The following is a 13,469-nucleotide window of genomic DNA, read 5'->3' on the forward strand; positions in this document are numbered from 1 at the left end:
TAAAAGCGGCTGTCAGCTTTCAAAGGTATTCGTATATTGTAGTGCGGCATTCAGTTTCAAGTGCTTCGTGACGGCGTTAGGGCTTTTACGACCCGCTGCACAGAATGGTCTTTGACTGTAGACGTCAAAGTATACGAACGAACGCATTTTTGCCGCATTCAAAGCGCACACCACGCCTACGAGAAAAGCGAAGCAAATTGCAAATAAGTATTTCAAATCTATTTGCAAGACATAAGCTTTTCCTGTTCATAGAGCCCTTTTTTTTCCCAATTCCTTGCACAATGTCACTGTAATCTCAAGCATTCATAAAGAAGAAAAAGGGAGCGCTGACAAACAGCCCGCTGTAAGCCGGATGAGGCGGAACATATTCAATGAGGTCGTTATTGCATCTCATCCGGTTTCGAATGCTCCAATAGTACTCTAGAATGCGCTTCAACGAGTTCGGTTACGTCGTCTGGTGTTTATAGCCAGGAAGTTGGCCCTGGTTGGCCGGTCGTGCGGTAACGAGTTGCGAGTCTACGGTCGGATGTGCGGTGCACGTGGGACACACGTCGTTGACATGAACCCGGAAACCAAAAGGTCTCGTGTTCGATGATGCGTGTTTCGCGAGGCAGTGTCATGTCGTTCCGGTCAGGTCATTCGCAGGATGCTGACTAAAAACAAACAAACAAAAAACTACCCAGTTACTCGGGAAGTTCAACCTGCAGTTCCGGTAAAGGTTGCCTTACACGCTAACGGGAGTAGCCTGTACGGGTCATGCGTTATTGAGTATCGGTCGAGCACTTATTTGCTTTGTGGGTCTTGAAGCCTCCACATAGAGCATGCACTGTCGGGGGCCGGGGGGATGACACTCATGTAGAAGAAGATGCATTTTTTTTTTTTTTACCGGATAAGAAAAAGTTTAGTACTTCTGTACCCACGGTGGACTCTTGAATCGTGCAAGGATGAGAGAGGAAGTGAAAGTAGACCGATCCCAGGGGCGAGCTCATGCTCAGCAGCAGAACGCCATGACCACTGAACCGCCGCGCGACAGCGGAGTGGCGTAGTATAGAGCGCACTAACTCCGTTCTACTTCATTGAATAATATTATTATTATTAAGTTTTCTTTTCCAGGCTTAAAATTATGACTGTGTGTGCGTTCTGCCCCTGGTACCCATTTCTGTCGGTGCCATTCGCCCTTCATTCTACTGCCCTTAAATTCGCTAACTCTTCCTTCCTGGCTTCGCTGGAATCTGAAATGTTAGGAAAGAGCCATGTGATCATAATACCTCTCAATGACTTCTCTTCCAAAGGAGAGCGTTTGAAAATTGGCGCTGGTCTAGTTTTCGCTGTAGCTTGCAAAGGTAACGGTAGACGCATATCGAGGCGAATTAGGGAACGGAAGGCTTAGCGCACCGGTACCGAAACAAGAGGGTGAGAGATCGCTGCTACATCTATTTAGAGAATGATCAGCTTAGACACATCTGCGCATGAAGGGCAGACCAGACGCTCTAGTAGAGTGACCAGTCGTTGCTGAGCAGTGATGTCAGATATGCAGCGGCTTTACAAGGACCACCGTCGTCTGAAGTCGCGAGTTAACTAGCACAACCAGCCGAAAGAATGCGTGGTGGTCCGAACTTTCGTGCTTCAAACTGGGGTACGGAAGGTTCTTGGAAGTAATCGTTTTTTTCACTCGAGGCCGGAGTCCCCGGTGAAGGCTCGTTCGTACACGCTTGCAAGGCCGTCGGAAGAATAATACATGCACAAACAGGACTGAGTTTCACACGCTCGATTCAAACGGGTACGACCGTACGACTCGTTACTTTTTTTCCCCTCGGTTGGCCGCAGCGAAATCCAAGGTTAATGCATGCACCTCCGCTCCCGATACGGGCTTATCTGCGCTCCTGCCGTGTATCGCCGCACGTTTGAGAGAAAGACGTCCTCGCGGCCGGCATCCGTCGTGATTTTTTACGGCTGGAACCGTGAGCGGCATAAAAGGTAAGCAGGACGGCGCGCGTAGAAAAGGGAAAAAGAAGTAGAGAAGCGCCACGCATATATATATATATATATATATATATATATATATATATATATATATATATATATATATATATATATATATATATATATATATATATATATATATATATATATATATATATATATATATATTACAGTTTCTAGATTTATTTTTAATACAAGAGTGTATACTTCTATATTCATCCACAGCCAAGAAATGATAGATACATGACCACAAATTATATATATATATGGGCGTGTTAGAAAGAACGGCAATCGAGGTCCCATGACCATTTTTTGTTTTCAATGAAATTTTTATATATGATGGGCAAATGTGTCCACACAAAGGAATGAACCTTAGTTTTGCAAGAAGCTTCGTAGTTTTCTCGGAAAAAAATAGCATGTCACAAGAGGTGGAGAATGTCGTTTTTGACACTTCGCAATGTTGCAAGTTTGAAGCCTCATTCCATGCACAAAAAATTTTTTCCGCGCATCAGCATTTTTTTCAAAACTTCTTCACAACTTATACAATCAGACAAAATAAAAAATGTTTTCTTGCTCTTTCAACCTTCCGAGGAAAAAAATTGCAAACTTCGCTTCTGGAGCTATGCGGTGCAAAAAAGGCACTTTTCAGGGCAGCCTTAGGGCAAGATGCCTAAAGATCTTCCCACTGAATATTTTTCTCAGCATTTTTCAGCTGTTTTTACTCACCTCAGGTAAGTTCTGTTGCTCTATACTTGACAGATAGTTTTCAGTGCAGTCTCAAAATTGGCCGAAGTTCAAAAACGCCAAAAAAGTGACAACTTTGACTTGGGTTTAAAAAAAAAAAAAACATCATCATCGAATTTTGTTAAAATTTGCCTGAATAATCCTCAATACATGATAACTTTAAGGCACTAGAGAAGTGTTGCATTATATTGTTCTAAAATACAAAAATAAACACAAAACTGAGTTCATGTTTTTGTTGTATAGAATTGCTTATTACTGCCTCTTAGAAATAGTAGCTGTCAGAAATTTGATTTAGCACTCATTGAACAGGGTTACATTTTATTTACCCCAATATCCGAACCATTCTCAATGCTTATAGAGCTTCTATTCGCTTGTTAGCGGCGCTCTTAATGCGTGAAAATGGGAATAAATTCGCTATTTTGCCTGATGTCATAAGAATTGGCTGGTGGCGGTCAAACGTTGTTCGTATTCTCTAATTTATTCGTCGTACGGTCTATTGGTATATATAATCGATTCTTTAAAGATATAAGATCATTTCTCGCTTCTTAGAAAAATTTTTATGTATAAAAGTTAATATTAATGCGTTTCTCAATTCGGCGTTTTCGAACCTGCGTCTATTTACCTCTGTGTTCAATGGTTCTACAAGGCACTGTCAGGAGACAAAACGTCGTCTCTTGAGGGGAACGATTTATCTGCAAGGTTTTTAATCATGGGGAGTTTTAATCGGGAGGCAATTTAAAAATGGGATGCCGCTTCATGTGCACATTGCAATTCAGAAAATCGTAACAAGAAATGAACGGCGGCAGTTGATTTCGGTTTTGCGCACAGTATATTGTCCAGCACGAAGCACTAACCAGTTCACAGTCTCTTCCATTCAGAAGCAGCGGTGGAGGCCACGTAGGATGCACTGCCTTCACTTCACTGAGCGTACTTCCAGATGCGGAGCGTCTGAACTCCAGGCACTTTCTTTGCCAGTTTCCATTGTTCCTTCTTCACTTCGCGAAAGTCTGCAAGCTCCCTCTGTGGCAGCTCCAGAATGGTGATGTTCTTTAGTGTTTCTTGAATTGCGTCTACGAAGCCTCCGGCTCTGTGTATGGCCTCACTTACAGGCTTCCGCAAGTTGTGTTGTGATGCTCAATGTTTCACTAGCCCACCAACGCCGTCGCAAGCATTTTTGCAGTGTCCAGAGGCCGAAAACATCAATATCGTCCGTTGACATTCACTGCGCTGCAGCTCATGAAACTAGTATTTATTCCTGAAGTGAGCGGGAGCCCCGTCGCTCGAATATATTATCTTGGTGTAGATTGGCGCGTTTTCTTCGAGATGTGCTTTGATTTTCGACAGAGCCAAGCATGCATGAGCGGAATCATGAGACATATCGTCGAAATTAACAGCCTAGTTACCAGTCAATTTTCTTGACATGACAACGCAGGTAAACACGGTTACCTGCTTTTTCTGCCAATGGTACGCTTGCAGTCAGTCTGGAAGCACAACTGTTCATTTCTTGGCAAAATCAAAATGCTAAACAATTGCACCTCTCTTGCAGCTGTGTGTTTTTTCGTGTATTGCTCTTGCTTGCACAGATATAATATAGTCGTAGGAAATGCATTTCATGGCCACTCTTAGAAATTCTCTAATAAACAATGAACCGGTCAGAGTTTTTTTTAACTAGCTCACCGTATTCCCATGTAGCAATCAACACCTCATCCTCGCTGCTCATTTCAAAATTTTCCAAAGTGAAGATGCCATCATGTGGATAGTGGCACAATTCCTGAGGAAACATGACACAGCATCACACCATCGAGCATCACAACACAACTTGCGGAAGCCTGTAAGTGAGGCCATACACAGAGCCGGAGGCTTCGTAGACGCAATTCAAGAAACACTAAAGAACATCACCATTCTGGAGCTGCCACAGAGGGAGCTTGCAGACTTTCGCGAAGTGAAGGAACAATGGAAACTGGCAAAGAAAGTGCCTGGAGTTCAGACGCTCCACATCTGGAAGTACGCTCAGTGAAGTGAAGGCAGTGCATCCTACGTGGCCTCCACCGCTGCTTCTGAATGGAAGAGACTGTGATCTGGTTAGTGCTTCGTGGTGGATAATATACTGTGCGCAAAACCGAAATCAACTGCCGCCGTTCATTTCTTGTTACGATTTTCTGAATTGCAATGTTCACATGAAGCGGCATCCCATTTTTAAATTGCCTCCCGATTAAAACTCCCCATGATTAAAAACCTTGCAGATAAATCGTTCCCCTCAAGAGACGACGTTTTGTCTCCTGACAGTGCCTTGTAGAACCATTGAACACAGAGGTAAATAGACGCAGGTTCGAAAACGCCGAATTTAGAAACGCATTAATATTAACTTTTATCTATAAAAATTTTTCTAAGAACCGAGAAATGATCTTATATCTTTAAAGAATCGATTATATATACCAATAGACCGTACGACGAATAAATTAGAAAATACCAACAACGTTTGACCGCCACCAGCTAATTCTTATGACATCAGGCAAAATAGCGAATTTATTCCCATTTTCACGCATTAAGAGCGCCGCTAACAAGCGAATAGAAGCTCTATAAGCATTGAGAATGGTTCGGATATTGGGGTAAATAAAATGTAACCCTGTTCAATGAGTGCTAAATCAAATTTCTGACAGCTACCATTTCTAAGAGGCAGTAATAAGCAATTCTATATAACAAAAACATGAACTCAGTTTTGTGTTTATTTTTGTATTTTAAAACAATATAATGCAACACTTTTCTAGTGCCTTAAAGTTATCATGTATTGAGGATTATTCAGGCAAATTGTAAAAAAATTCGATGATGTTTTTTTTTTAACCCAAGTCAAAGTTGTCACTTTTTTGGCGTTTTTGAACTTTGGCCAATTTTGAGACTGTACTGAAAACTATCTGTCAAGTCTAGAGCAGCAGAACTTGCCTGAGGTGAGTAAAAACAGCTGAAAAATGCTGAGAAAAATATTCAGTGGGAAGATCTTTAGGCATCTTGCCCTAAGGCTGCCCTGAAAAGTGCCTTTTTTGCACCGCATTGCTCCAGAAGCGAAGTTTGCAATTTTTTTACTCGGAAGGTTGAAAAAGCAAGAAAACATTTTTTATTTTCTCTGATTGTATAAGTTGTGAAGAAGTTCTGAAAAAATGCTGATGCGCGGAAAAAAGTTTTTGTGCATGGAATGAGGCTTCAAACTTGCAACATAGCGAAGTGCCAAAAACGACATTCTCCACCTCTTGTGACATGCGATTTTTTTCCGAGAAAACTACGAAGCTTCTTGCAAAACTAAGGTTCATTCCTTTGTGTGGACATATTTGCCCATCATATATAAAATTTTCATTGAAAACAAAAAATGGTCATGGGACCTCGATTACCGTTCTTATCTGAACACGCCCACATGTATATATATAGGGGAAGGGGCATGAGGGGCTCGTTATAAATATGACAGAAGCCAACAGCCACAGAAACCAACGGGCACAGGGGATTTTTTTATTAATTTATTTATTTTGTGGTGTTGATCAATTTAGAATATTACTGAATATGTCATCGCTTAAAGCTAATTGATTAGAAAAGCAGAAGAAAAAACAACCACATGCCGCCGGTGGGATCCGAACCCACGATCTCCGAATTACGCGTCCGGTGCTCTACCTCTGAGCTACGGCGACGGCTGTCAAATTTTCTGCTTCTGTCATATTTATAACGAACCCCTCATGCCCCTTCCCTTGTATGCTTAATTGCTTAGCCAGGGCCTCGGTTCTGGCAGCCTTGACGCCATAGGAAGCATAAGAGGGTTCTCACGCAGCTTCCACCCTCTCCGTTCGATGACGTTCTACGTCACTCCTGCGGTAACTCATTACGTTCTACGTCCGCCGCTTATGAACGTGGGTGGCGCTGATGAACACTCTCAAGGTTAGGTTACTTGTAAACATAAATACCCCCGAAAGCAGAAAATTTGACAGCCGTCGTCGTAGCTCAGAGGTAGAGCACCGGACGCGTAATTCGGAGGTCGTGGGTTCGGATCCCACCGGCGGCATGTGGTTGTTTTTTTTTTCTCCTGCTTTTCTAATCAATTAGCTTTAAGCGATGACATATTCAGTAATATTCTAAATTGATCAACACCACAAAATAAATAAATTAATAAAAAAATCCCCTGTGCCCGTTGGTTTCTGTGGCTGTTGGCTTCTGTCACATATATATATATATATATATATATATATATATATATTGCTGCGGGTGTTTTTTTTCCATTTAACTGTCTGGGGTATAGCGGAGCGTCATCGTAACGGCCGAGGTTACTGCAAAACAGCACTCAGCTGTCACGGCGGCTCTTCGGCAAGGATTCCACCGCAATGGTTTATGAGCGTATTACAGAAAGATATGACATTCAAAAATACTTGTATACGAATCAGCGTTAACTTCAGTATCGTGCGGGAAACTTAGACGCTGTGTGCTGTCTTTCTTTTGTGCCAGTTATGTGCTGAACATATTCATCTTCAATTACCTAGTTCTATTATTCCAGAAGTACTTTGGTGATCCAGACGCTGTTGGTTTGATTACTTCGCTTGATCTGGTAGAGAATTACTCCCCACTTCACCTTTTCTTGCTCAGATAACCGCACTGCCGGTGCAGAGTCCCTGAAATCGAATGTTTCACTTCCGTCATTAACATCTCGCGGGAAAACATTGCTCTTGAGCTTATTTCATAGACTTTACTACCACCCGACCTCTGGGATGAATTCCTACTTAAGTCACGTTATATTATAATGTGGTAGCATTTAGGTTGTCGTCATTCCGGTTTCTCTGTTACGAAATTCCCTGGTTGATCGGGAGGTCGTGACGTAGTCAGCACCGTCACATTTGAAAATTGGAATGACTAGAGTGGTGGAGTACCTTCTGTTGGATTATCGTAATATACTAATCGGAAGCACTATTCTACCACTAATCCACCGCAGCCTATCACTAGTCCCCACTAATCCACCTCAATCACCCACAAATCTACCATAATTCGCCCACTAATCCACCTTAATTTATTTTCTGGGCTGGGCCTACTTTCAAAATTTTGAGGGTCCTTTGGAATTTTTTTGAATTTGTTGTAATTTTCTTCTTTAAGAACGCGGCTAAGAAGGCCCCGATTTTTTTATTTGTGACCGCATTGACCATGCGTCGCAGTAAGGTTGTTATATTGAGCCGTGTAGCACAAGGTCCTCTCTTCGTTCAGCTGTCGCAGTCGCTCACTGTGTTGTGGTCGTTCGCCTTCGGATACCAAGGTCGCCGGTTCAATCCCGGTCGCGGCGGCCGCGTTTTGGCGGAGACGAAATGCGAAAGGCGCCCGTGTGCTGTGTGATTTCAGCGCACGTTAAATAACCCCAGGTGGCCTAAATTAATCCGTGGCCCTCCTCTACGATGTCCCTCATAGGCCATGCGTCGGTTTGGGATGTAAAACCCCACAATTTGCACTTTTTTTTTTGTACCGTGCACTAACGCTTCTTCAGTGACTGCTTCAAAAATTTCATCGGATCACCATGCCTGACCTGACGGATTTCCATTGAACTTTCGACTGCACTAACGTTTCTCATTAACTCATTCTTCGCCGTAATGCTTCGGCCCTGGGGGTAAATAAATTGATTACTTCCAAATTCCACTGTTAATTATCGTTACAGTGCAAAAGACGAGGGCGAGACGTTTCGTCCATCGCCTTTTGCGCTGTAACGGTTTGGTTTGGTTTGGTTTGTGGGGTTTAACGTCCCAAAGCAACTAAGGCTATGAGAGACGCCGTAGTGAAGGGCTCCGGAAATTGCGCTGTAATGATAATGACGCTGCTGACCTGAAATACGCGGGTTCGATTCCGGCCGCGTATAGGTCGAATTTCGATGGAGGCGAAATTCTAGAGGCTCGTGTACTGTGCGATGTCAGTGCACGTTAAAGAACCAGTTGAAATTTGCCCTTCACTAAGGCGTCCCTCATAACCTCAGTCGCTTTGGGACGTTAAACCCCCATAAACTATAAACTATCCACAATTAAGGAAAGTCCATTATTGTATACGGCGCTGTCCGTTCACGCTTTCGCGTTATGCCTTTTGGAGGAGTGGAAACTCAATGTTTTCAGCTGTCTTTCATTTTCATTTTCGCTCAGGAAAGTAAAGGTACTGCCGGTTTTCATGGAGCACTGTGTAAAATTTCGGAACGGGCCCACAAGATTTACTAGTTCTTTTCGTTTTTGAGGAGCGGTTACGCGGCTTAGATGAAGTTCTCCGAGTGCCTGTCTCAGCACGACGTCGTATAGCAGAGTGAAGAGCGTTTGGGCTAACAGGCTGACGCGCTTCGTTAACCACGTAGCGTCAGAAAACAGTGACATGTAATTTATCGCTGCGTATTCGCTTCAGCTCTTCCAGACATATTTTTTTTTCTCCCTCTCTCGTGAAACCCTGGGCGCGATATCAGCGAAGTCTTTTGATACTTTATTACCGGTTATAAAGGTTCTCCGGGCTCGCAGAAATTGCCTATGTCGGTGACAGTGACTGCGAATGAACGCTATTAAGGCTCTCCGTCGCCGTGGCATTCAAACATCGTTACTTTTTTTGTAGATCCAGGCTTTTACGTCATCCTGCTGTCTGTTGCGTTAGGTCTGACAGTATGAAATAACAACTTTGCGGAAACACAGCAAAAAGAAAAGAATTATGGCTCATTGGAATACCTTTATGATGCGATCCATAGAAGTTGGGTCAGCAGCACTATAGTTGTAATGAAGATAACCGGAAAGTTTTTATGTCTTCGCTCAAGCCGCTGCTTCTCTCGCTCTAAACGTCGCTGTCGTTTTGGCCATCGCCAACGGAGGAGCTCTTTTGGGCGCGTCGATCTAAGCTATTTGTTTCAACTCCGCTTCCTTCCTGTGTGCCTCCTGCGATTTTTGGCGCCCTGCTTCCTCTTGTATAGTTGTTGCCCAAGACTTAACGGGGAAAAGCGAAGAGTCTCGAACGTTGTAAATCATCGTGAACGGAAACACGAGTGTCGTCTGCCCCCCCGCGGAAGGTTTTTTCTTTTTCTTTTTCCCCGTAACCCTTTTCTGCGGCCTGCGCTTCTTTCTTCGACTTTTATCGACAACGTTTCGTCGAAATTGTATACGAGCGAACGCGTATCGCTCGAAAACGGCGGTGGGCGGTGGGCGCGACTCGTGCGCCACCAAATTCCGAAATTCTACATAATGCATAGTTGCTAGTCGAGCTTTGTACGTGTGTTCGCACCGCAGCAGCCAGTCAAGGCGCCAGCAGTTATGCTGCGGAGAGAGGAGTTGGTGTTCTTGGTTTGATTTATAGTTTCGGGCGGCCGTCCTGCTCAAACCGCCTGCGGTGCCCGAGCGACGCGCACGCCGAGGCAAGGATCATGACTAACGACGTGCGAAAGCGTTCGGGGGTAGGGTGTGAAAGGATTCGACACTTGCCACCGCGCGCATATAAATCTTTCTTTTTATTTCGGAGGTCTGAATGCACCGAAAGACCCGTTCGAGAGCCGAAAGCTTTGACGCTCCAGGCGGCGAACCATCGCAATGAAAGCGTCCATGCTGAGAGAGAGAGAGAGAGAGCGGAACAGGAGATGCGCTAATTAATGGTTTCTGATTCGTGAAAGCGCCGCGAGTTCGGAGGCCTCTTGCGGGGATTTGTGTGAAAGAGACGCGGCGCGCTTTCTCGTTAAACATCCTCGCCTCTAGCCCTCGTTCACGCATGCACCCACGTGGTCCTTTCGCTCATCAGGTATAGTTAATTGCACAGGTATAATTACTTTTGCGCGTTTGTTGTAAGAGCGCGAAAATCGAAGCTCGATCTAAGTGGCACACTGTACCAGCTGTACCTGCGATAGCATGCCTGCGCGCATTGAGAGTGCTAGGTATACAGAACGCAGGAACAAGGATGACACCTCTAACACAGCAGTCGATGTCAGGTGTCTGTTCTCGTTGTGCGCAACGCGCTCCTTGGACTCTGGAAAAGCTGATGTGTTCTGTGCGTAACGGCCGTGCTATCGCCGTTAACGAATGACTGGATTCAGCGGGCTTACTCTGGACTCTGTCGCTATTCGTGGTGCTGCGTGATTTATTCATCCTCTTATTTTTAATGCTCCTCTAGCCTATTCGAAATCCAGGAATCGTGGAAGTCAAAGCGAAAGTGTTAACAAGAGCGTTCTAACTCGTCGATGCAGTGTACAGATTGTTTTTGCTGCGAATGTTTTGCCACATACAGAAAAACTAGGTATTCAGCGAAGTCTGCTCGGCCTCTTGCAGATCTCATTAATAAGGCTCCTCCTCCTCCTCCTTCTTTCTTTCTTTCTTTGGCTACTTTGTCCTCGAGCTTTCAGCGGCTTTTGCTGCGCAGTGCTACTTTGTGCACAAAGCTCTATAGCGCTAAAATGTTCCGCGATTCACCGAGGGATTTGCCATGTGTTGAAGCAGACATTTTGCTGAGGTAATTGGGAATTTTTTTTTTTTTTTCATTTATATTCCCGATTTCGTTATGAGCGAGCGCGCGTCAGTCATGTCCGCGGTATCGATGTCGCGGCCAAAGGTAGATGTTGCATAAATTCTTTCGTCTTATATGGCATCCTTCGGGTGCGTGGCCGGGTGGCCATTCGCCGTCTAAATAACGACGGTAGTAGGCACCCGGAATCTGAAGTTAGGCCGCATTTATTTTGCTTTTTCACATATCCTCGGTAGCTAATTGGAAGTAAACGGTGCATGTGGCGGGGAGAATCAAACTGGGAATGATGAAATGCGACAGTTCTGGCCGCGAATGCAGTAGAAAATTTAATGTCGCGGGTGATCCTGTAGCATTGCTCAGTACGCCGTACACACGGAATCAAGCTTATGCAAAGCTCAGTGCGTCGTGTTTGTATACCCCATGGGACATCAGCACCAGCAGTCCGCTTCCATTAATTACCGCCGACAGCCTCGGCAGAACAAAAAAAAAAAGAAAAAAAAATTAACGCGGAGATGAGCCGACGCCAGACTCGAGGCTGACCCTGTTTTGTGTCCTGCACTGTAACGACACACATTTCTGCCAGATACACACAAACACGAAACGGATGTCTCGTCCTCGAATTAGCCTGCTTTATCGTGAGAGCGCAGTCGCGACAGCCGCCTTGACGATACCGTCGTTTATGGAAAAGTTTTGGTCGCTATTTTCGAGGGAATCTCCGTGCTGCCATGCGTCGCAGAAGCTGTGTGTTGTGCCAGCTTATATCAGTCATGGGAACTGCCTTTTCTTGTCCCTGCTAATGGTCAAGGTTTTGTGAAGAGCGGCCACTTAGTCCGATGAGGATTCTGTTGGACTGCGTACGAGTGTACTTTTTTCAGAGCGCTTAATGAAAGCAAGCCCTTTTCACAAGCTCCCGTACACTGTATACACGAATACGCCTACACGGTGGTAAAAAGAGAGTAAACTGTCCTCTAGCGCACTCGTTTTTATAAAAGGGAGCTTTATAAAGACAGCTAACTCCCTTTTTTCTCATTTCGTTTTATAGTGTAGGCAGGTGCACTGTGAGCTATATGTATTCATCGTTAATCTTCCTTGCGTTTTGCGTTGTGGTTCAGGATGTCGTACTCATTAATTGCACACCTTCATGTCTGTTAGATTGGACTTTTTATTTCTTTGTGCTTATATTCCGCGGATACAAAACAATAAAACGAAATGCGGACTGCATGTGTTAAAATACAACGAATAAGAGCGCTGTCGCGTGCCGACAGTCATCATCATCATCAGCCTGACTACGCCCACTGCAGGGCAAATGCCTCTCCCTTTTCTCTCCAATTAACCGTGTCCTTTGCCAGTTGCGGCCTCCTCTATCCCCTCGAACTTCTTAATCTCATCTGCCCACCTAACTTTCTGCCGCCTCCTGCTACGCTTGCCTTCTCTTGGAATCCCGGTTTTGAAATGGCTATAATCGTTTTATATCGTCATTTCCCAGGCAGACGTTAGAATTAAATCGCTCTTTCAGCTTTGCAACTTCGTGATCGGAAGCTTCATTGTGGCCCACATAGTAATAGCTCGTATAGTCATTCAGTTATTCTGACGTCACCGTATCTGAGCAGCGCTGGTTGCCAGCGCCCCTGCTTGTGTGGCATGGGCGGACAAGGAGGGTGAAGGGGGAGGGTTACACGCGTCAGGTATACTTTCGTTTTCGTGGTGCGTAAGGGTACGCATGTTCGAACAGTCTCGATACCCAAGTGCTTTTTGTGCACTTATCATATGCCAAGCATGTACTAAAGAGAGCGCGCCTGGAATGCGTGCTGCCGTTGAGGAAAGAGTTCGAGCGTTGCGCGATGTTTGCAGCCGCCATTCGTGCAGAGGGCTAGATGCCGCGTCGCGTGCAGTCGGAGTTCGAAGCAGGCCTTGGGAACACGAATATGCAAAACTTGCTCCGGCCATCTGGGGCGCTGGGATAGGCGTGCATTCACGGGCAGCAAATTGAACTGCGGCGGCAGGCGCGCGTTCGCCTTGACTCGGCCTGAATGCGACGCGGGCGCACGCATCGAGAGCCGTTCCCGGGCTCTCCGTGGCACGCGGGGCTGCTACGTGACTGCCCTTCGAACGAGCGGCAGTGGACCGAAACGTCCTGAAACGGCCGTAGCAGGTGTTCGTTCCGTCTTTCTTTATCCTTCACACTTTGTACGCCTGAACGATGGCATTCGATACAAATGTCTTCGTAATATTGGCGCGTCGTTTGATTCACCACGAGCCGCTAGCGTATC

At 45.1% G+C, this 13,469-nt stretch overlaps 1 protein-coding gene across 3 annotated transcripts in view; it reads left to right on the forward strand.

The window, feature by feature from the left end:
- Positions 1-13,469, forward strand: part of Pgant6 (Polypeptide N-Acetylgalactosaminyltransferase 6) — a 199,381-nt gene that overhangs the window by 962 nt on the left and 184,950 nt on the right. The window lies entirely within an intron of this gene.

The sequence above is a fragment of the Amblyomma mixtum genome, chromosome 1 (assembly GCF_055824585.1).
Source record: "Amblyomma mixtum isolate Tamu chromosome 1, ASM5582458v1, whole genome shotgun sequence".
Classification (NCBI taxonomy): Eukaryota; Metazoa; Arthropoda; class Arachnida; order Ixodida; family Ixodidae; genus Amblyomma; species Amblyomma mixtum.